The sequence below is a fragment of the Eptesicus fuscus genome, chromosome 18 (assembly GCF_027574615.1).
Source record: "Eptesicus fuscus isolate TK198812 chromosome 18, DD_ASM_mEF_20220401, whole genome shotgun sequence".
Classification (NCBI taxonomy): domain Eukaryota; kingdom Metazoa; phylum Chordata; class Mammalia; order Chiroptera; family Vespertilionidae; genus Eptesicus; species Eptesicus fuscus.
The window spans coordinates 22386638-22408679 of NC_072490.1; the positions used below are offsets into that span (position 1 = coordinate 22386638).

General features: G+C 40.2%; 1 pseudogene; it reads right to left on the minus strand.

The window, feature by feature from the left end:
• Positions 1 to 890: 890 nt before the first annotated feature.
• On the minus strand, positions 891 to 1405 carry LOC114235155 (ferritin light chain-like; annotated as a pseudogene).
• Positions 1406 to 22042: the final 20637 nt, after the last annotated feature.

A 22042-nucleotide genomic window follows, 5' to 3' on the forward strand; every position in this document is an offset into this window, starting at 1 on the left:
ATCCATAGCTGATGCTATCTGCACCCTACAGACTGATAGAAGTGGAGGGTGATACCCAACAACAAAGTCTGGCCTTGGTACAAGTGGGGGTCAAAATCTGGCTAATGTCTGCACGTGACTGGCGGTTCACCATGTGACCTCTGCAGGATAAAAGCTGAGAGCAAAAGCCACAGGCAACTTAGGCTATTTCCCAACTAAAATGTTTCAAGTCCAACACTGTCCAAAAGACTCTATTTTTTAACAAGACAAACTTCTCCAGTCCTTAACAAGGTACCCACAAATTAGAGAATTCTGACTATAACTCCTTCTCTCCTTTTGCCTCTTTCTTTCTCCACTTTTATAAGGCTTTCCAGAATTCTCCTGGGGTCAAGGATGCAGGTCCAAGTTTTCAGGGTGTCAACCAGGATGGCTTTGTTCCATGTACTGATGCTCTAACTCCTGCCAGGCTTCTCAAAAAAATACTTACAGTTTGGCCAAAAGAGCCCCAAAGAAATTACTTAGCTAAATTTTTGCCAGTGTGGCAGAAATCAAAGCACATGTTCTAGAAGAGGTAGAAAGTTGACACTTCTCTGGACTGTAAAAAAGTGTCCTGTGGGAAGCCATCCTTCAACCAGCGCACTTTTTGCTATTTGTTTATTGCTTCTGCTGCTGCTGTTTGTTTATTTCTCCTTCTCCTCCTCCTCCTCCTCCTCCTTCTTCTTCCTCCTCCTCCTCCTTCTTCTTCTAAAATCTTTATTGTTTCATTTGGTCCAATGCATGGGAGAGAGCTCCAGGGTGGTTAAAAGAATGGCTAGTAGTTTCGGGAAGAGGCTCAGGTAAAAGCCAGAAACACCAAGGGGATACAGGGGGAGCTCTCAAAGGCCTCTGGGCTCCAAAGGCTCCTGGTCGTGCTTGAGGGTGAGCCTTTGGAAGAGACACTCGCCCAGCCCAGCCTGGGGGCTGGCCAGCCTGCGGATGTTAGTCAGGTGGTCACCCATCTTCTTCATCAGTTTCACCTGCTCACCCCGGAAGTGGTTCTCCAGGAGGTCACAGAGCTGAGGGTCTGCGCGGGCAGAACCCAGGGCCTGCAGCTCCACAAGGGCCTGGCTCAGGTTCCTCTCCAGGCCAGGGCGGCTTCTATGGCGTCCTGAGTGCTGCCCACTCCTCCTGGGAGGCTTCAGCATGTCCTGGAAGAGAATGCGGCCACCGCGCTGGTTTTGCATCTTTAAGAGACGCTCAGCGCCCTCGCGCTTCTTCTCCGCCAACTCGCGGAAGAAGCAGCTCACACGCTCCAGAGCCACATCGTCCCTGTCGAAATGGAAGCCCAGGGAGAGGTAGGTTTGGGAGCCCGCAGATGCAGGCTGGCCATGCGATTGACCGCAGCCTCCACCTCGGTGGAATAATTCTGACGAATTTGGGAGCTCATGGTTGTTTGGCAATAAGGAGTTAAGGTAGAAAAAAACCAGTGTGTTGGCTGGTCCCGGAGGTGGTTCTGAAGGTGGAGACTGGATGAGACGCAGGACAGTGGTTAGGCTGGAAGAAGGGGCGTCCCTGGGTCTGTTCCATCCAAACACTGTTGAAGCAGGAGACAGATCCGGGACCGCCGAGGGCACTGCCTGTTTATTGCTTCTTCTAACAAATGTGTTAACTGATAGTCAAAAGCATAGTCTTTGATAGTATTGAATATGCTGAAAATATGAGAGCCCAAATGAGTAATTAATTCCACCACTTACAGTAGGATTGAGCATTAGTCAGATAAGGAAAATAGTACAATTCAATTGGGAGCATGAGTAAACAGTTCAAATATAAAATATGTGGAATATGTGTCCATATGTGACAAACATCTCAATCTATTTCCATGCTGCTATGTCCATTTTAACTCTATAGAAATTTCAAGCTTCTGTGGGGTTTTTGTTTGTTTTTTAACTGGAGGTTATTTTTCCATAGATTTTTTAGAGAGAGTGGAAGGGAGAGGGAGAGACAAAGAGAGAAAACATCCACGTGAGAGAGACGCATCGATTGGTTGCCTTCCACACAGACCCCCTGACCAGAGCCAGGGATCAAGCCTGCAACCGAGGTATGTGCCCTTGACCAGAATCAAACCCAGGACCCTTCAGTCTGCAGGGCAATAGTCTATCCACTGAGCCAAACTGGCTAGGGCCAAGCTTCTGGTTTTAAATATCATGCAGATATTTACATTTGTTTGGGTATAAATATACATATATTTGTGTATTATGTACATTTGAGTATAAGGGTTTCTATCATAATGTGCTGTAATTCACACCAAAATTAAGCCTGAAGTGATTTTTGCATACCAAACCAAATTGTATCCCTTCAATAAAAAATATTTAGTGAGCAATTTGTATGCACAAGAAGGTCTTGTGCTCAGTGCTAGCAAGGGATACAAAAGTGAACAAAAGTTCAATACAGATGCTCTCAAGGCGCTTACATTGTGTCAGGGGGTTGGAAAGACAAGTAAACAAACAACTATTAGGTAAACATAGCCAAACGACAATAACAAAAATTTAAAGATATATGGGTATGTCAAAAACTATAGAGAGAGACAGATGTAAAGATGGGTATAGATCAAGGGTTGTTAACTTTTTTCCTGAAAGGGCCAGTAGTAAATAAATTAGGTTTTATAAGCCATACAGTCATTGTTGCCACCACTAAACGCTGTCATTGAAGCTAAAAGTACCCATAATCAATATGTAAATCAATGGGCATGGCTGCTTTTCAATAAGACTTTATTTATGGACATTGGAATTTGAATTTCATATAATTTTCACATATTGCAAAATCGTCTTCTTTTTTATTGCTTCTTTTAAAATTTAAAAATGTATAAAATATCCTTGGCTCACAAGCAGTTCAAAAACAAGAGGAGAGCTGGGTTTGGCCTGAGAGCCATAGTTTACTGACTCCTGACATAGACATAGCTTAAGGGACAGAGATCACAACCCATTGGAGTATGAAAAGTAAAAACTCAGGAAAAAGCTTCATGGGAAAAATGACTATTAATAATGCACCATGAAGAAGGACAATGTTTGAAAGAGATGGAAGTGGGATGGGAAAGGCAATGAATGGGAGAGGAAAAGTAATTTGAGGTCACTAGAATGCCAGAGTAAGGAGTTTGGTGTTGGCATTGAGAAATGCCAGGCTAAGGAGTTTGCGTAGCTCCTGGGAACTCGGGGAAATATTTTAAATAAGGAGAAAATAATTGCAGCTGTTGTCCAGGTAGTGGAAGTGGGAGGCATGGTGAGGAAAAGGATGGAGCTATTACAGTCGTCCAGCTGAGTTAACATAAAGGCTTGACCTTGCAAAAAGGCCAAGGGACTGTGAATGGGAGAGGGGACTCGAGGGACAAAGATGAAGCCAGTAAGACCTGGAGGGAGAACAAATGTGGTACAGGAGGAGAGGGAAGACACTAAGGCTGACTCTGCAGGTACAATCTGGGGGACGTAGAAGAGGTGAATCATGAACAGAGACGAGGGGGATGGCAGGTTGAGTTTTAGGGAGATTTCAGGGCATGTCGAGGCAGCAGGTGCAAACACACAAAGATGTTCCACTGATTCTGAAATCTGTTTCCCATGGACGGCCTCTCTTCTCTGAGCTGCAGGCCATTGTTGTCAGACCGCTAAGAGTTGCAATGATTTCAAATCGATGTAGAGGGTTATCTCCCAGCAAGATATTCTAGATGCTATCAAAAATCGGGGCTCAAATGGTTGTCGTTCACCGTACATGTCTAGGCAGAGAACAATTTAAGGGCCCCTGCTATCAAGTACTTCCAAACTCAAAAGGTCAATGTCTCTTGTTAGCCAAATCATCTAAATAACTGAATACTGAACTTCATTCCCACCTTATACTTCTCTTTGTGCAGGAAGTTTGGATTTCAGGTGCAATTGGAATCAGTAGCATGTAGAGCAATGCAGTTCAACAGAACATTCTGCAGTGAAGGCATTGTTCTATATCTGTGCATTCTCCTATAGTAACCACTAGCCCATGTGGCCAGTGAATATTTGAAATGTGGCTAGCATAAGTACTGAATTTTAAATTAATTTAATTAAAATTTAATATATGTTTAGTGGTTGAATATTGGACAGTGCAGATATAGATAGTAACCGTAGCTGAAGGAATGGCTGAAATAACCCAGTAGGTCATAGAACCCCAGAAAGAGGTAGCGTTTAAGGGTGGGAAGAGGCAGAAGATCCATAAAGGGAAGCGTGAAAGAAGGTGGATAGAACAACTCCCAAATGATAGCCTTCAGGAAAGATAAGGAGAAAAAAATGTTTTAGGAGGGAAGAGTGGTAAATAGTTTCAGTAAAGATACAACAAGCATGAGGCAATGCATGACGAAGACTTTTCCATGGACTGTAGGTACTAAGTGACTACAGATGACCTTTGATACCTACCAAAGTATGATGCGGGCAGAATCAAATTGCAATGCTTTAGGAATGCACTGGTAACTAAAATTAAAATAAGGACAACAGACATAGTCATGTACCGGGCTGCTTGAGAAAGAAAATAAATTTAAAAGGACATTCTTTTCAAAATCATGTGTGGCCTAACTCAAAGTTACTGGAAAGACTAGTCTGAAAAGGGCTTGGACATGACTGTATTTTTAGGATACCTTCACTATGAGGTGCACCATCAATACCATAACAGCTTTCTTCTGAGGGGGATGAGGGACAACCACTCGTTGGCACACACTTACCAATTCTAATAGCCAGGCTTTCCAGATGCAAGGGAATGGAGTATATATGAGGGTGAAGGGTTTCTTTAAAAACACAAGTCTTGTTTTCTATTGAAGGAGAAAACCGTTATGTGGATAGATTCTAAGCAGTATTATCAGATTCTCAGAAAATTCTGGTTAAACATTTTCGTGCAAACAGGAACTAGAATAAAAAAACAACAACATATAGGGTAATAATATTAGAAGGTAGAGAGCAGATGAGAAGAGGGATAGGATGACTTGGGTTTCAGGATGAATGGAAACATAGTATTGTACTGTCATCACTGACCCCAGTGAAAGAGATGGGACCAGTGTAGGAATCAAAACCTCTGTGAGCGTGGATGAACAGATAAAGAAGATTGTGTGTGTGTGTGTGTGTGTGTGTGTGTGTGTGTGTGTGTGTGTCCAGAGAGAGAGAAAATGTAAAATTATTTAGCCTTAAAAAAACAAGGAAGTCCTATCATTGGCAACAACATGGATGGACCTTGAAGGCCTTATTATAAGTGAAATAAGTCAGGTAGAGAAAGACAAATACAGTATGATCTCACTAATATGTAGAGTAAAAAATGAAAGAAAAAAAGAAAGAAAGAAAGGAACAAGCTCATTGAAAACGAGATTAGACTTTTGGTTTCCAGAGGTGGAGGGTGGGGAGAGAAAGAATTAAAGGAAGGCGGTCAAAAGGTACAAATTACCAGTTATAAGATAAGCAAACACTAGAGAGGGAATGTAGGACATGATGACCACAGTTAACACTGCTATTTGGTTTATAGGAAAGTTGTTAAGAGAGTAAGTCCTAAGCGTTCTCTTCACAATGAAAAAACATTTTGCCTTTTTGTATTCTCTTCTTTTCATTATATCTATGTGAGACGATAGATGGTAGCTTAACCCATTGTGGTAACCATTTAACAATAAATGTAAATCAAACCGTCAATCTGTATCCCTTAAACTTACATAGTGATATATGCCAATTTTTTCTCAGTAAAACTAGGAAAGAACCACTATGAGCTTGTGAAAGACCACGTGTGCTTAGGGTAACTCTGGTTTCAGGTAACACCTCCTTTGAGTTCTAGTGCCAAAGGGTCTTCATCAGAAGTGCTGCCACCATCGTGAGATAGAAGAGAAACTCACTTCCTTCTCTCCCACCCTAACCCTAACCAGTGGTCAGCAAACTCATTAGTCAACAGAGCCAAATATCAACAGTACAACGATTGAAATTTCTTTTGAGAGCCAAATTTTTTAAACTTAAGCTTCTTCTAATGCCACTTCTTCAAAATAGACTCGCTCAAGGCCGTGGTATTTTGTGGAAGAGCCACACTCAAGGGGCCAAAGAGCCGCATGTGGCTCGCGAGCCTCAGTTTGCCCACCATGGCCCTAACCCATCCCCACTCCTGCTATTTCTGGGCTTCTCACTTAGAGGCCAAAAAGAAACCTTTTCCTTTATCTTCATCTGTGCGTCCAGCTCACATCCTCAGGCTTCACGTGCACATTGAGGAATATTTACTTTCATTAAAGAGCATAGAATCATAGAACCAGAAAAGACCTCCCCAAACCATCCCAGCCAGATCCTGTCTTCGGCCAGGTGTTTGTTTTGCCTGCCCCCGAAAGACTATCATTTATATCCTTCTTGCATATCCCTAGGGACAAAGATGCGACCTTCGGCCTTGTTTGTTTGCTGCTGCACTTTATCCAGAGGTTGCTTGCCTATCTAAACGGAGACCCATCTAGTCAAGGCAAAATGCACCAACCTCCATGCTGGGGCCTTTGTTGAAAAGTGCACTGTATTTGCGTCAACACGCCTGAGTCACTACATTCCTCCCAACTCCCAACAAATGTTTTAACATCTTCCCATTTCTCTCTCCCATTTGTTCATTTCATTTCAAAAATAATAATCATTGTTCTTTGCCCTTTTGTCCAGTTTGTTACTCTGTCTTGTATTTTTTTTTTAATTAGGAAATTTTAGTGCAACATGTTATGTCTCTGATTTTAAATGTCGACAGCAAAGCCCTCCAAAACTCATGATTTCCGTGGCAAATGTGGCTCCGTCTCATTGCTGAGCCACAGCGGCGCGAGCATTAACATTTTATGCTATATGACAAAATACTGTACTCTTGGAAAGGGCTGGAATTAATGTTACTATGACAACTCCAAATTTCTGACTTTTATGCATGTAAAATTTCAAGGATACAGTTGCATTATAGCACAAGGTTGTTTATAAAATCTCCCTCGAACACTAAGATATTTATTGCAAGTCCTCACTGAGACCAATAGAAAGTGCCACCCCACCTCCCCCATACCAATACACATCAGCAAAATAGATGGTAGTGTATATGTGGTTGCAAAATATTATGAAATCGATTAAAATCTTATTTCTTTTCGTAGCTGCTATACTTATAAACACATACATACAGTATGCAGCAGTGGGTATAAATACAAATAAAACATAAAGAGAAAACATATAAAACCTCATAAATATACAGTATCGTGCCTTATCAATATTCATTTATGCATATCTCTGCACTCACGCATTAATAAAAGCACATATATTGGATTTGAATGTGTGAGGGATGGGCAGGGAAGCTGTAATCAAGATATTCAAGCTCTCCTCTTCATGGATAAGTATTACATTATCTCTCTCAGCCTATTATGTTTTCTGAAATTTCCAAATGTATGTTCTGGCCTCTTCAACTTTAGTCTTTTGCATTTAAGTAATGAGAAAGTTAAGTGCAATAAATGGATCACTCAAGGGCATTACAAAGGATGTTTTGATCTATTTAGAGCCTTTAACTTCAGAGCAAAGGCCTGGTTTAGTGTGACCTTCGTGAATTCAAACTGTTTTGTTTCACTAACAAGTGAAGCATATATTTCAATAGAATTAATGTATGGCTGGCTCCTCAAAAAGGCTCCATTGCCGGGGGATGGGGAGGGGGCTGATTTCCAAACTCCCTCAGACATATTTGTAAGAAAGCATCTCAGTATAATGGCAACTGATGAAAATTTGGGAAGTCTGTGGTCCTACAGCTCTTTTATTTCTGTTAATAATGAGCGGCGCTAATATTGTTTTCTTCAAAAACTCAAAGTGCTCAGGTGCTTATGAGCAAGCTGGACTTGATCTCAACAGACTCTTCCACGTTCCCCATGGGGTACAGGGGTACAGCCCCTCCCCCCGACCCCCGCACTCTCTTTGTATTTTGTAACCGTTAATATTCAGGCCAAACCCTGAGCTGAGATTCTTTACTGTTTTCTGGGCCTTCATGTCCTTTAGGTGTCTTCCCTAGGGCTTTTGTCATTCCTTTGGCAACTATGAATAATGCGCCCACATCTTTACTAAAGACCAGTTGTTTTATGGCGCTGGGATGGATAATTAGCAATTTAATTCATTAGAGTTATCCTCCTATTATTGAACCAATCATCTGGATAAGCAAGATGTCCTTAGTTTATGAAAGACACTTGTGCCTATGAGTGAATCATTGTGAAACTGTCTTTTTTCCTTCTAGAAAGAATTTAGAAAGACATTTTACATGGAGTTTCTTTGTGTCCTTACTGAAACAAAGAATGACTCTGGGGCCAGAGGCAGCTAAGGGCACCAGGAGCTGTGGGATCCAACACATGAATTATAATCAACCCTCAGATACGGAGAACGCTGGCTCACATTTATTGAGATATTACTGAGAGCAAAGTGCTATTGGAGGTACTTTACAGTCCATGCTTTAATCGTCTCAGTACCTCCGTAAGGAAGAGATAATGGTGCAACATGGGGCTAAGTGCCCTGCTCAAGTTCATACAGCCAGAAGGCAATGGAGCCAGGGTTTGAACCCAGGTAGCCTGGCTCCTGACCACACTCGAGATTGCTTTTCTTGACTTAATTTTATCAGACCTCTTAAGGAGATTCAGGGTTTTTAGGCATAGAGTTTGGGCCTTCTTGAGGCACCCCCATTACCATCCTCCATCTGAGGATTCCATAGGTCTTCCTATCTGCTCCAGAGCAATTCCTCTCACTTTAGACAACTTCGCCTCCTCCATGTCTGACATCCAAATATATCATTGCCCTTAAGTCAGTGAGAGAAGATCAAACTTAATATTTAATGGTAAACATTTCTCTTTATAACTATATAGGCTTTTTTCATATTCTTAAAATATAATCTCTTATGACAGAAACATTATACAACACCAAAACAATCACTCTTAACAGTTAGGCCATGGCAATTATCACTCCTGGAGAAATGCCATCATAATTAGCATTATGTTTTCTATGCACATTTTCCATAATTTAGATAACATTGTATATAGCAACTACTAGCAATATTTAAAACCAGTGCACAACCACTCATTGCCAAGGACTATTTTAAGTTTCATGTGCATCTTGCTTATTCACTTAATAGCAAAAGCCTCATGGCAGTTATGTTATTTGTTACCAGGTCAATGGCTTTATGATATTTTATCAAGTGTCATACCCGATGCGTTTACAAATGAACATTTGTGCTTTCCATTTTTTTACTATTATAGATAGCACTGAAATGAACATCTTTGTGTGTTTCAGATTATTTCTGACATGGATAAGGTAGATTTCTAGACATGGAATTTCTGGTTGACCCTTTACGAGGCTCTTTATGGCAGCAATTGCAAAATTGCTTCCTAGAATCTACTACTACGCAATTCTTGCTAGAAACCTGAAACATGTAGTGAGGCAATTGTTGTTTGGAAAGGTTAAGTTAAGGGATGTGCCAGCCTGTTATCAAATTAAGTCATCAGAAAGCTCCATGTTTGAAGCTCATTAATGTGGGCTTCTCAGAAAGGCCTTCCCAAAGTCACATGTCAAAACGTTCAAGACTTTGGCCTTGGCTTTCATCGAGGACAATTAAGACCAAGTCCATGTGAGCAAAATCACTATTGAAAAGGTTTTCTACAGTGTTAGCCCTTAGCCCTTAAATAAGAGTAAACAAACTTTGTCCTGTCTGATTAATTGGCACACATCCATCTTTTTCCATTAAAATATGTAACTACATTTTTGTCTGGACAGTTGGGAAACCTAAAACTTAAGTGAATACTGTACAGTAGCCTACAAAATAAAATACAAACTTCTCATTGGCAAAACATGTTGCCCATCATTTTACCCCAATCTAGCAATCCAATCGCACCTCCTATTATTGCTGTGAGCAAACTCCCTGTCCCAGATAATCTTGTCCCACTTTCTGATGACTCTTCATTGTCTTTCTCATTCTCATTACATGCACAGTGCTCTTATCTAAACACCTATTTGAATCTTGCATGCTACTCTACTTTCTTCACTTGCCTTTTTATGTTCAACTTGGTGACTAGGCCATAAGCCCCCAGAGGTCCTCTCTCATGTCTACATCCCGTAGGAATTCTTAAGAGAAGAGAGTCTCATATCTTAGGTTTATGTAGTGATCTGTATGGGCTCTATTGCATATTGCCCAGGGAAATACCTGGAGGCCAGAAGATTCCATTATTGCCCCCCTTAAAACCCTTAAGGACTCGAAATCCCTTTACATCATAATAACCTCTAATAAAGGCATAGTCACTTAAGGTAGGAAGTCATTCGCTGTACAATAGAAACATAAACTGCTAAACAGGTCCCACATTCACTGTTAGGACTACAGCTCGGTATAAGATCTCAGTTAGAATTTACTGAGTGGTTAGCAAAAAAAAAAAAAAAACACAAAAAAAAAACAAATGTTGACTCAGTACTTATTGTATGTACCTAAACTCTCTCTGAGAGAAGAGGACATTTCTGAAAACCCCCTCTTCAGTTTGGTTGGGGTTTAGAAATTTCTTTCTGTAACCCTGCACCAGGGAACCTCTCTCTGCAGCACTGCTTTGACTAGGATAAGTATGTTTTTGTAGAAGTATATTTGGAGAGTGCTTGTGTTCCATGTAAAGCCATTATTTTTCAACATGGAAACTCAACAAACTATAACTAGCTCATGCCCCTTCATCATTCCCTCTCAAGTTTCCAGAATCACTTGAGAAGTATTCACTTTCTGAACCTCCCTTTGTAAAGTCCTAGTTTTGAACTGTATGCCTCAGTCAAGAGTAGAGTCACAATATGTTGCTAAGCAAGGCACTTGAGAAAAAAAATTCAGGGTCACTGTTCAAGTCAGCTCAGCAAAGGAACGTATCCATGCAGTGAAGCCACCAGGTAATGAGTAGGTTGCAGGCAATTGAATTTTCTCTCTGGAGAAGTCTTACACTCTCAGGAGGACTAGGGAAGGAAAACAGACTTCTTGATCCAAGAGGCTCTTTAAGTCACTCATGTCTCAAGTGTGGAAATGTCCAAAACTAGCCATTGAGATAAGATGAGGCAGCTTCAGAATAGTCAGCGGCAACTTCCCCTAATTCCATCAAAAACTTGCAAGTGAGAAAATGTAGAAAGCCAGATACTAGAGACCGGGAAGTAGCTAATGGAGCCATATATTCATCATATTGATTGGTCCATTGATTTCCCCCTCCCCCGTGTTTTTTTTGTTTGTTTGTTTGTTTTAAGCGCCCATTTCTTGGGCCTGTGCCAGAGATGCTTTAAAGAGCTTAAACAAAACTTACACCAAATCTTGCCAATGGTCCCAGGGAACCTACAAACTACAGTACCTGTCTCTGTCGCCACAAGCACAGCTGTACAGGTGAATCCCCTCCAGATGAAATTGTAGAATTCTGGATCCAGAAAGCTGTATATCCAGCTAAATAAGAACTTAGGTAAGAGAGGTAAGAAAAAGCCTAAATGGTGAGAGCCAGGATTGTTGGAACAAGTATCTATGAAGAAACAGTGATTTGTTTTTTGGGTTTCGTTTGTTATTTTTTAAAATATATTTTTAATGATTTTAGAAAGGAAGTGAGAGGGAGAGAGACATAGAAACATCAATGATGGGAGAGAATCATTGATCTGCTGCCTTCCTGCACACCCCACACTGGGGAATGAGCACACAACCGGGCATGTGCCCTGACTAGGAATCGAACCATGACCTCCTGGTTCATAGGTTGTCGCTCAACCACTGAGCCACACTGGCCAGGCTGCAGAAACAGTTTTGTACTGTTATGAGCAGGTCCTCCTGCTAATAAAAATTGGAAAACTCTTAGCACCAGTGGTATGAATAGAGGATATCCACTTTCCTAGGACTAATCACAAAAGGTCTGGCACCATCAATTTCTTAACCCATTAGTGTCCAAACTCTACTGTGTTTAAGAATAATCTGGGTCTAGTTAAAAAAACAGATTCCAGGGTTCACCTTCAGCAAGTCTGATTCTGTGGGGAGTAGGGCCTGGAAGCCTGCATTGCAACAAGCAGATTCTTGGGTGAAGGGGGTCTTTGGAGAAACACTACAAATGGTTTTACAGAAAGGCTTTATCTGGTGACTGCTGTAGATGAACTGCAGAGGAGGAAAATGGATGTTGTGAAATATTTGAATGATTGATAATTATCCCTTTATTTTTGTCCATCCCTTCTCCTAAACCCAGCAATCTAGAGAGCCTCTTGCCAACCCTTGAGTAACAGAGATATAAACAATGATTGGTATTAATTAGAAAACTTTGATTGCAAATAGCAACTCAATGTGATCTTATTATGAGGTGACAATGGTGTCCCATGAAGTCTGATGACCTGAGCTGGGAATTAGATAGTCATAACAATGCCTCTCTCATTTCTGCTAGTGTTTCTCTCTCTCTCTCTCTCTCTCTCTCTCTCTCTCTCTCTCTCTCTCTCTCTCTCTCTCTCCTCTCTCGTCAGTTTACAATGTAACAAATGGCTGCAACCAAAATGTAATCCAAGCTCCTCAATGAAGAATTCTACACAGAAACTGAATTCCAGTCCAAACTATTGTTATCAATCAATATGAATCCGGGTCATCTAGAAGTCAGGGGTCCACAAAAGGATGGAGGGTACTTTTGATTAACAAGTGCTAATGAATTTAAAGTTTCAATCCTACTGTTTGTAAGCTTTTCTTCTATCCCCTAACTCAGGATATCTCACAACAAATCATGCAAAATGTAACCTTATAATGAGGAACCAATAGGTCATAGATTTTTCTTTCTTAGAGGAGAATAAAATAAATGGACAAGATTTGATCTCAGCACAAGGTCAGCTCAAGGCTTAATTGTCAAATAGATGAAAAATATCTGATTCCCCTATCTTTTCTTTCCAGGCCTTTACACTCTACCTATGTCTACCTGCTCACCCATCCTCTTCTAATAGGAGAGTTTTATTAAATTAATTATTGGCATCCCCAATGAGTGGGTTAAGTCCATCTGTCCCTTACTCCACGGGAAAAAAGATGACCACAATAAGCCTAAAGCTAATCATTTGAATAACAGAACTTGTTTCTAAATTACTTGTCTTCTGTAACTTAACTCCCTTAATTTCATTTACCCTGATGGGATCTCCCTTTCCTGAGGCATTGGGCATGCCAGTTATCCCTTGTGCTAGGATATTGGTGACTCTCACATCTATGCAGTAAAGCAAATCAAAATGGACAGAGTATCATCAGGAGTGCTGATCTCAAAGGCAAATGTCGTTTCAGACATATTTTTTTTGGCACTTCGTGACCTATTTGCCTGTATCAGGAGATTTTTCTGTTTTTAAATATTTAAACAGGGTGAAAGAGTTCATTTCAGCCTCAGCGACGCGCAAACCCCATGGTAGCCTTCCAAAGCCTGAACAGAATTTTCTTTCTGAAAAACTTTATCCTCCAAAGGTTGAAGGTGGAGGGCTGTGTGTGGGGGGGGCGGGGGGGGGGAAAGGGGGAAGGAGTGGGGGTGATTAATCACAACCTAGTAAATCTTGACATTCTTTAAAAGGCTTCATCATCTATTGCTTGAGGGGCTTTTCACCTTCCCAGGTGTTCTCTATTGGCAGCTAGTTGTCAGTATGTTTGCTTGTGCTTGTGTGTGTGCTGTTTTTAATCAAGCGACAAACTTCTTCGCTTGAAATGTTGTAAGTGCTGTCTGGATTCAACTTGGGTATTTTAAGAAAGAATTACCAGTAAGCGTCTAGCCTGTCCAGGTTAAAGGTGCTTACAAAGACTCCCATCAGAAATGTGAGTAGCTTCCAATGAGCCTCCCTTTGAGCCCAGTGAGCACAGCTTTAAGCTTTCGTTCAGCTGAGGTGTGGCTCTTCCTTCTTTAAGACTAGGGTGAGCTGGTGCCAATGAAATCAGGTAGGACAGGAAGCAGCAATTTGTTCCCACACTTTTTCTACCTTCTGGGAATTCACACTCAGAGGAGAGGTCACTCTACTCTGAGCCACCGTGTGGCAGGTATGAAGAATGACATCCAGAAGCAAAAGTCCTGGATGACACAATATTTTGGGGACAGTCTTTGGGGAGGGTGTGGCACTAATTCTGTGAGATTCCTTAAGGGAATGGAGCAATTGGACAGCAGAACTTGTCTTCTGTAGCTTAACTCTCCAGGGAGATGGTATTGTTTTAGTGATTAGGAGAGAAAGCTTTGAGAGACACAGAAATGAGTCAAATCCTGGCTGCACCAGTTACTGGACACATATCCTTGAACAAGTTATCCAGCCTCTGAGAAAAGACAATGAAAATGGTCCTTACCTCATATGTTTATTGTGAGAATTAAATACGGTAATGTATGAGAAGGGATTGGCATAGTGTCTGACACAACGAATGGGCTCAAATATTTCTAAGTGGATAACAAGTAAACACATTGTTCTAAAACTTGTTTGGGGAATTCTCACTATTTGTCCTTGCTTTTTTGTTTTGGCATGGTCAAAGATCTGATGGCAGAGTTGCCTTTTGAGAAATGGGGGGCAGGAGGGGTTGGGTAGAAATCTTTTAAGAAGTGCTGTTAAGTCAGTGTGCTGATTTTCTGATTGTTAAATTCAGTTCGTCACTCAGAAGCTACTCTTAGCCTCTCCCCATTTATGAAGAGGATGTCCACTGAGCACCAACGTGGACTTTGAAAACTCCCTTTTCTCTTTGTCTTAATTGTGCAGTATTTGACCAAACTAGATGCTTTGAAGCCTTAGGAGACGTTAGTCAGAGAAAACACCAATTGACCAGTTTTAGGAGCTTAATGCAATGTTCATTCAGATGTCGGTTGACGGTTGTTGGTGATGTTCACCAGACCATTCCCATTATGAAGAGTGAGTGCATCTAAAGATCAGATAACCCCCAACCAGTGAGAAATTTCTTTCCTATTCCTCCCTATCTCCCTCCTTCCTTCCTTTTTTTTTTTATTTTAACAGCAAGTGACTTCTTTTTAAGAACTGATCTTCTGGGATACATCTGTGAGCTTTGCCCAGACAACAGAACCTTTGCCTCTGCCAAAATACAATAGACAGTCTGTTGTGGGGGTAGGGGCGGTTATAGAAAAATACTATCCAAACCCAATAGACTTTACTTTTGAGTAATTTCTTTTCTGGGCAGTATCTCAATAAGAAAAACCTAATTAAAATAGAATTATGTAGAGGATGAAATCTCACATTCTTAGTGGAAAGCATCAGATACTCAGAGAGGTATCTCTCACTCCATTTCTCAGGCTAACTCACTGAGAGATCTTAGGGAAATGGATTTTAGGCACTGAAAAATCCAGTACCAGGGAATGGATTAAGGCTATTATTTTCCTTATCCATTTGGAATATAATTCATGTGGCATGAAAACTGGAGTCAAAGAATCAAACAAATATCCAAATATAATATCAATTTTTATGTCTTAGTGACAGAACGTATTTTCTTTGGCTGTCTTCTATCATGTTATTCAGTATAAAGTATAGCAATTGGGCGGGGGTGGGGGCTAGTTGGTTTTCCATTTCTACTAAGGTGTGCAATGTATCTTGTTGATTATCATTTTATTTTGAGAGGTGCCACAGACATGGGAATTATGTTTAACATCATGGGAGCTTCTCATTGTGCCACACTTCACATTTTGAAAATCCCTTTAAAGTGGGTTGTTTGGTTTGATCTTCACAACAACAAGATGAGTTCCACAGATCATTACTAGAATTCAAATTGGACAAATGAGGCTCTAAGAGATTAGGTGACTCGCTCAAGCGCCCTCTGCTTTGCAAATATTTGTGTTGAAATGAGAAGGTGGTATTGTTGGGAACTTAAAGGGGTGCCGAGGGAACTTATGGACCTCCCTCCCCTGCCTATCTTTTAGCAACGAAGTATATTCTCATCTGATAACAGTGTTTTGATATGTGGTCCCCACTGATGGTAAGGAAGGGCACCAGAAGACCTCTCATAAGGATCCTGCCAGCCCTGTAATTGGGACAGTTGCTTTCTCTCCAAATGGAAGAGCGGTGATGATAATCATTAAGCTATAGGCTTCCGTGCACCCTTTCATCTGAGTTTCTTAGCCAGACAGGAAGGAACCACACCCCCTGCATGGTATGGTTCTCTTTTCAAGCTGGTCTGCATCCATTAACTACCCAGACTTTGTTTTTTTCTGGTCAATACAAAGACCGTTTCTACTCCCAAACATATGGCGAAATCTGCTTTTTGTGGAGTAGGGTGTCCTAGGTATATAAAACTTTCTGAGCAAATAGAGTTGCTGCTCCTCCGCATGAAAATGAAGTTAAGGAACCATCAAAGTCTCTCGTCAGCAACATCTGCGCGTTTAGTGGGGAGAGTCTGAAGGCAGAGCAGGAACAGAGATGCAAAGGCTCCAGCACTCTGTCCCCGCCTCCTCCGGCTTCCACCTGCAATAGCCTGTATTCATACCTCCCAGAGGAAATATGCTATTACTGATAATATGATCACTGAAACACTGGGAGTGGTTAGATACAGAGCTCTGGCAGTGGGTTAATAAAGGGCCTAATGAAGAACAAAAAATCCTGCCAGTCGCTGTAAAAAAATATTGCCCTCGGGAAATTATAAATCAGACACCATGGTGTGAAGTTAAAAAATGTAAGAATTGCACTGGCTCGCGGAGAAATGCGGGAGTGGGCAGATTGGTGACGACACACACATGTCACTGGATGCCCTTGGAGTTTCAGTCCACCCCAGCGTGATGCAGTTAGACGCCTCGGCAGACAAAGCCACAGCCAGGTTTAACTCAGCCTTGTCAAAGCACTCTGCAACGTGCGCAGGCAGGGACAGGATTCCGGGTCCACGAATGAGCTGTCATTCCCAGGGCCTCGCTCGCCTTCTTCCTTTTTATTTTTATCTGTCTTTGTTTGTTTGGCTAATTTCACAGCGTTCATCCCCATAGACTTTTAAGTGCTGCCTCTGAACAGAGACCTGTATTTAGGGTTTTTCCAATATATCCCATTGAGCTTGTCTGGGGGGAAAAAAACCCAGTGACAATTGGTCTTGTGGGCAGCCTCAACACAGTCCCACCTAACCTGATTTAGGGAATCTGATGAACACGACAGAGTAAAGACCCTGGCTGACAGCCACACTCCACCTTTTAGCTACATTGTCAAAGGTCTAGAAAGCAGTTGAGCTTTCGGACTCTAAGAACACACATACACCTTGACCCATGAACTTGGTGGCTGCCTGATGAATACTCACTGAGGGGCTGAAGCTGATCTTCTCAGCTCTGTCCTTCACTCAGTCACACTTGCCTGTGACCTTCTTCTTTAGCCAACTGCCCTCCAACAAGGCCAGTGCTTCCCCCCGGGGCCATTTCTGACAGCTTGCCAACTGCTTCATTGGGTGCCAACTGTTGACTCCCCATGGAAGAGAGTCCCCGGAAGAGAGTCCCCAGGGGACGTGGGGGAAAGGGGACAAGCAGTGCAGTGAGGTCAATGCCAAGGAGAACCCCTCTGCCCCACCCCCTCCTCACTACCACCAGTGAAGCCTGCTTTTCGTTCTACCTGCCGAAGCTCGTATCTTTCAATGTCTCTCCACCAAAAGATGATGGATGACGCTGAGATATGTCAGGAATTCCTTTCTGCTTTTTCGGGATTCCAAAAAGGCAACTCCAGAAATGTGAGGAAGCTCTACTAGAGAAACTTCCAGCTCACCTAAGGAAACTGAACCACAAACCTCCAATAGATAGTACAGAAAACACCTCTACTTGCAACAAGCATCTGTACCTGTATCCTGAATTCTCCTTCCTGAAATTTACATTTTCCTGGAGACCGCCAAAACATTATCACAGTTACCATTATCCTGGTTTCAAAGGGCCTGTTGGCCCCAAATGTGGACTCAAATTTCTCTCTCTCTCTTTCTCTTTTTTTTTTTTAACTGAGGTGAGGTGTGAATATGTAAATCAGACTTTACCAAGGAGTCGGGGATGAAAAAAATAAATAAAAAAGAAGTCAGTAAAAGAAATATACAATTTAGTAACCTGATTCACACATTACATCTTTATAAAGCTGTCTGATGGAACATTGATTTCCATATGCCAGATAAAATTTCTGATGGAGTTTTCATTGGTGTACAGCATAGCAAAATGCAATAGAACAAAAACCAGTGAAATTTTCATGTTACATGTAATCATATAGTGAATTATACTTATTTTATTGATTCTGGGATTATTTTCTCCCTCTGCTTATTATCATAAATAGTCCCCTCTTGTAATAATAGATTGTGCTTGCTTTTTTGGTGTCCGAATTTGGTAAAATAGAAAGCTAGTCATTCTGTGTTGCTCTCCCACCTTTTAAATCTGACTGGTGTGGTTTCCAAAAGGTAGTCATATTTCTGCCAAAAGAGTTTGAGTCTCCAAAGGGAAGAGTGGCAGAATTCGAAAATGAGGGGAGTTCAAAGAATAGGAAATGAGAAAAGGACAAGCAGAATTGTGAGGCATGATGAAATTATTCCAGGGTACTGCTTTTTCTATCAACAGAGCCACAATCATGAGCATTATTGAGTATCCACAATGTAGGATATACATTTTACATGCATTATCTCATGTAATTAAACTTCATGACAATTAAGGAGCAAGTTACCTCATTGCCCATTTTTCAAAGGATGAAATTGGGACTGAGAAAGGCCATGTTACTTGCCTAACAACACCCAGCCTTTAAATGACAGAGCTTAACTGTGAGTCTACGTTGCCTATCATGTAGTCACAGATGTATTACTAAAGTAGTTGATCATCACCTGAATTTTTGTAAAGCAAGCCATAGTTCTAACTCATTAAAGGAGTTTAACATTTCTGGAGATACTTGTGAATCCTTTGTCAATGCAAAAAGGAACTTCCCAAATGGACACCTCCTCAGTAATGTTTGGTCAATCCAACTTTGTTGAAGCAAGGTTAATTTTTATTGAAAGGTCTAGTTACAGAGTGCTCTAGAATAGAATAGACAAAGCATTTTAGAGACAATAAGTTGTCTCGCTGATTAAAACAAAAAAGGACCCAATAAGGTCAGTGGCAAAAGCAAGAATTATGACACCAAGGCATTATGACACTGCTCACTATGAAACATTGCAATTCCTTACTCATTAGCAGAGCTTTATTTTCCATGGGATGTATTTCAAATGAGGCTATGCTATAAGTAGAAAACAATACATACGGGTTCATTAGTCTTGCTCTTTTAAAGATAAATGCTGTATGTGGGATAAATGCTGTGAGCAAGAAATTACAAGCAGGTTCCCATATGCTAGATATCTATTTCCACAGCTCCTATCATCATGGTTTCTGGGCACTTTGACAGATAGATGAGGCTAATTCAGGCAACGCAGTACATTCTGAAGAGTAGGTGAAAATCCGCTTTCTCCTTAGCTCCCTGCCTTGGAAAACAATAATTCACTGGAAAGTGAGAAGAATAAAAGATTTTTCTAGAATGAAAACCTAAAAGAGAAGCCATCAGGAGGGGCAAGTTTAATCTTTGGTTATAAGTAGTAATGTCTGTATTATCCTTTAATCAAGGTGTTTGAGAATCTATACTAAGTAAATAATCCTAAGTGGGTAAAATGTTGTATGCCAATCATCATAGCATTAAATAGGGAAAGAATTCAAAAACATCTGTAATACTATCAACAATAAATATATACAGGGTGTCCAAAAAATGTATACACACTTTGAATAATTTTCAAAATGTAAAAGAATCTATAAACATAGTGTGTATATATTTTTTGGGATACCCTATAAATAAAAAAAAAGAAATATATTATTTTTTAAAAATGTCTGCTTTGAAATATAAATGATGGTCTCATGATCTGGATGTTTAAGAGCTGGAAGTTCTACCAATAATCACATTTTAAAAATCAGTCCATATGGGTCCCCAAAAAGTACATCATTATGGGCTACCTTGTAGTATTTTTACATCATTTTTAAATCAAATTTTAATCAAACTTTCCTCCCATTTTACATGCTTTAAAGTATATTAAAATGTGGCTTGTTCATACATTTTGACAAGCATATACACCCATATTGACCACACCATGATCAAGATATAGAATAGGTCCATTATTTCAAAAAAGTGTTCTGATGCTCTGTCCCAGTCAAATCTTCTCATGTTTCCAAAAGCAGGAAAACACTGATCTGTTTTCTATCACTATCGATTACTATTCCTGTTCCAGGATTTCACAGAAGTGGAATAATACAATTTGCTCTCTTTTGTGTCAGTCTCCTTTCGCTCAGCATAATGTTGTTGTTTTTTGGTTTTTTAATCCTCACTGGAGGATATTTTCCCATTGATTTTTAGGGAGAGTGGAAGAGAGAGGGGAAGACAGAAACATCAATGTGAAAGAAACATATCGATTGGTTGCCAGAGCCTGGGCTGGGGAGAAGCCTGCAACCAAGGTACATGCCCTTGACCGGAATCGAATCCAGGACCCTTTGGTCCGCAAGCCAATGGTCTATCCACTGAGCCAAACCAGCTAGGGCTCAGCATAATGTCTTAAGGTTAAATATATTGTTGCATGAATTAGTTGTCTATTCGGTTTTTATTGCTGTGCCTATGTAGATCACATGTATGCATACCACACATTTTTATCCATTCACCTGATGGTAGTCACTTGAGTTGTTCCCATTTGGGGATATTATGAATAAAGATGTTATACACATTTGTATTCAAAGATTTCTATGAACATATATTTTCATTTCTCTTGGGCAAATACCTACTAGTGGGATTTCTGGGTATGGAAAGTGTATATTTAAGCTAGACCACCTTCTACATGTTTTTTTAAAGTGGCTTTAACCATAAAGTTGCTAGGAGAAAATATTTTCCGTCTTCGAGTAGGCAAAAAATTCTTAGGACACAAAAAGCACAAACAAAAGAAACAATTTTTATATATAGGACTTCATCAAAGTTAAAATTTTCTGTCCTTCTGAAGGCAGCACCAAGGAAATGAAAAGGCAAGCAACAGACTGAGAGAAAATATTTACAATACATATATGTGAAAAAAGGACTTGCATCTGAATATATAACTTTTACAACTCAAAGATAAGAATACAAACACTCAATAAAAACATGGGCAAAAGATTTGAACAGACATTTCTACAAAGAAGATAAACAGATGGCAAAAAAATGTACATGAATAAATGTTCAGTATCATTAGTCATCAAAAAATGCAAATGAAAACCATAATGAGATGCCATTACTCTTCTACCAGAGTGTCTAAAATTACAAAGATTGACAATCCCAAATGTTGGCAAGAATGTGGAGCAACTGGAACTCTCAAACACTGAGTTTTTTTGTGGGATGATTCATCTCATATTGGTATCTTAAATAAGTAAAGGAGTTAGAGATTTAATTAATGTTCATACTTGTTCTCTGTCTCATTATGACTTCAGACTTTGATAGTTTCCATGGATGAGTCATAATATATATAATAGCTAAATATAAAATACTCTGCATATCAGGAAAGAAATAATTATTATTTACCTGATAAGTTATTTTAGGATATAACCTCTAATGTTCTCTCACTTCTTACATTTAATATGATATTCCAACTTTGTTCAATTTCAATATTCATGAATTATTTTGGAGACCACACTATATATCCTTGATGCCATTTAAATCTTGTAATGTCTTTGGCCAAGAGTAATAAAATTGAGACCAGGAACAATTAGCAACTTCTTGGATATCTTTGAGTTTATATGTCCATTTCAAAAGCTAAATTTTCTCTTTAACACAAGTCAAGCTTTATGGAATTGATTCAAACGTTAACTGTTGTGGAATTTGAACTGTGAGATTGGGAAAATTAAAAATAGTTTCATTTATTTTAGATTTTAATTTCCTTTCACAATCTATGATAAAACAATTTGTGGTCCCTCTGACATGAAGACAGGATCACTCCTGAATTTTACTAATTGCACTTCCCTACAAGCCTTATTTGTGTTATTCTGATTTTCCAAACCCCAAATCAGATACGTTAGGGGCAGCTGAGAAGAAAACAATCAGAGATATGTTGTTTCTTTGCCTGAATAATGACATTTCCACAATATTTTGATCATTTATGGAAACAATGGAAC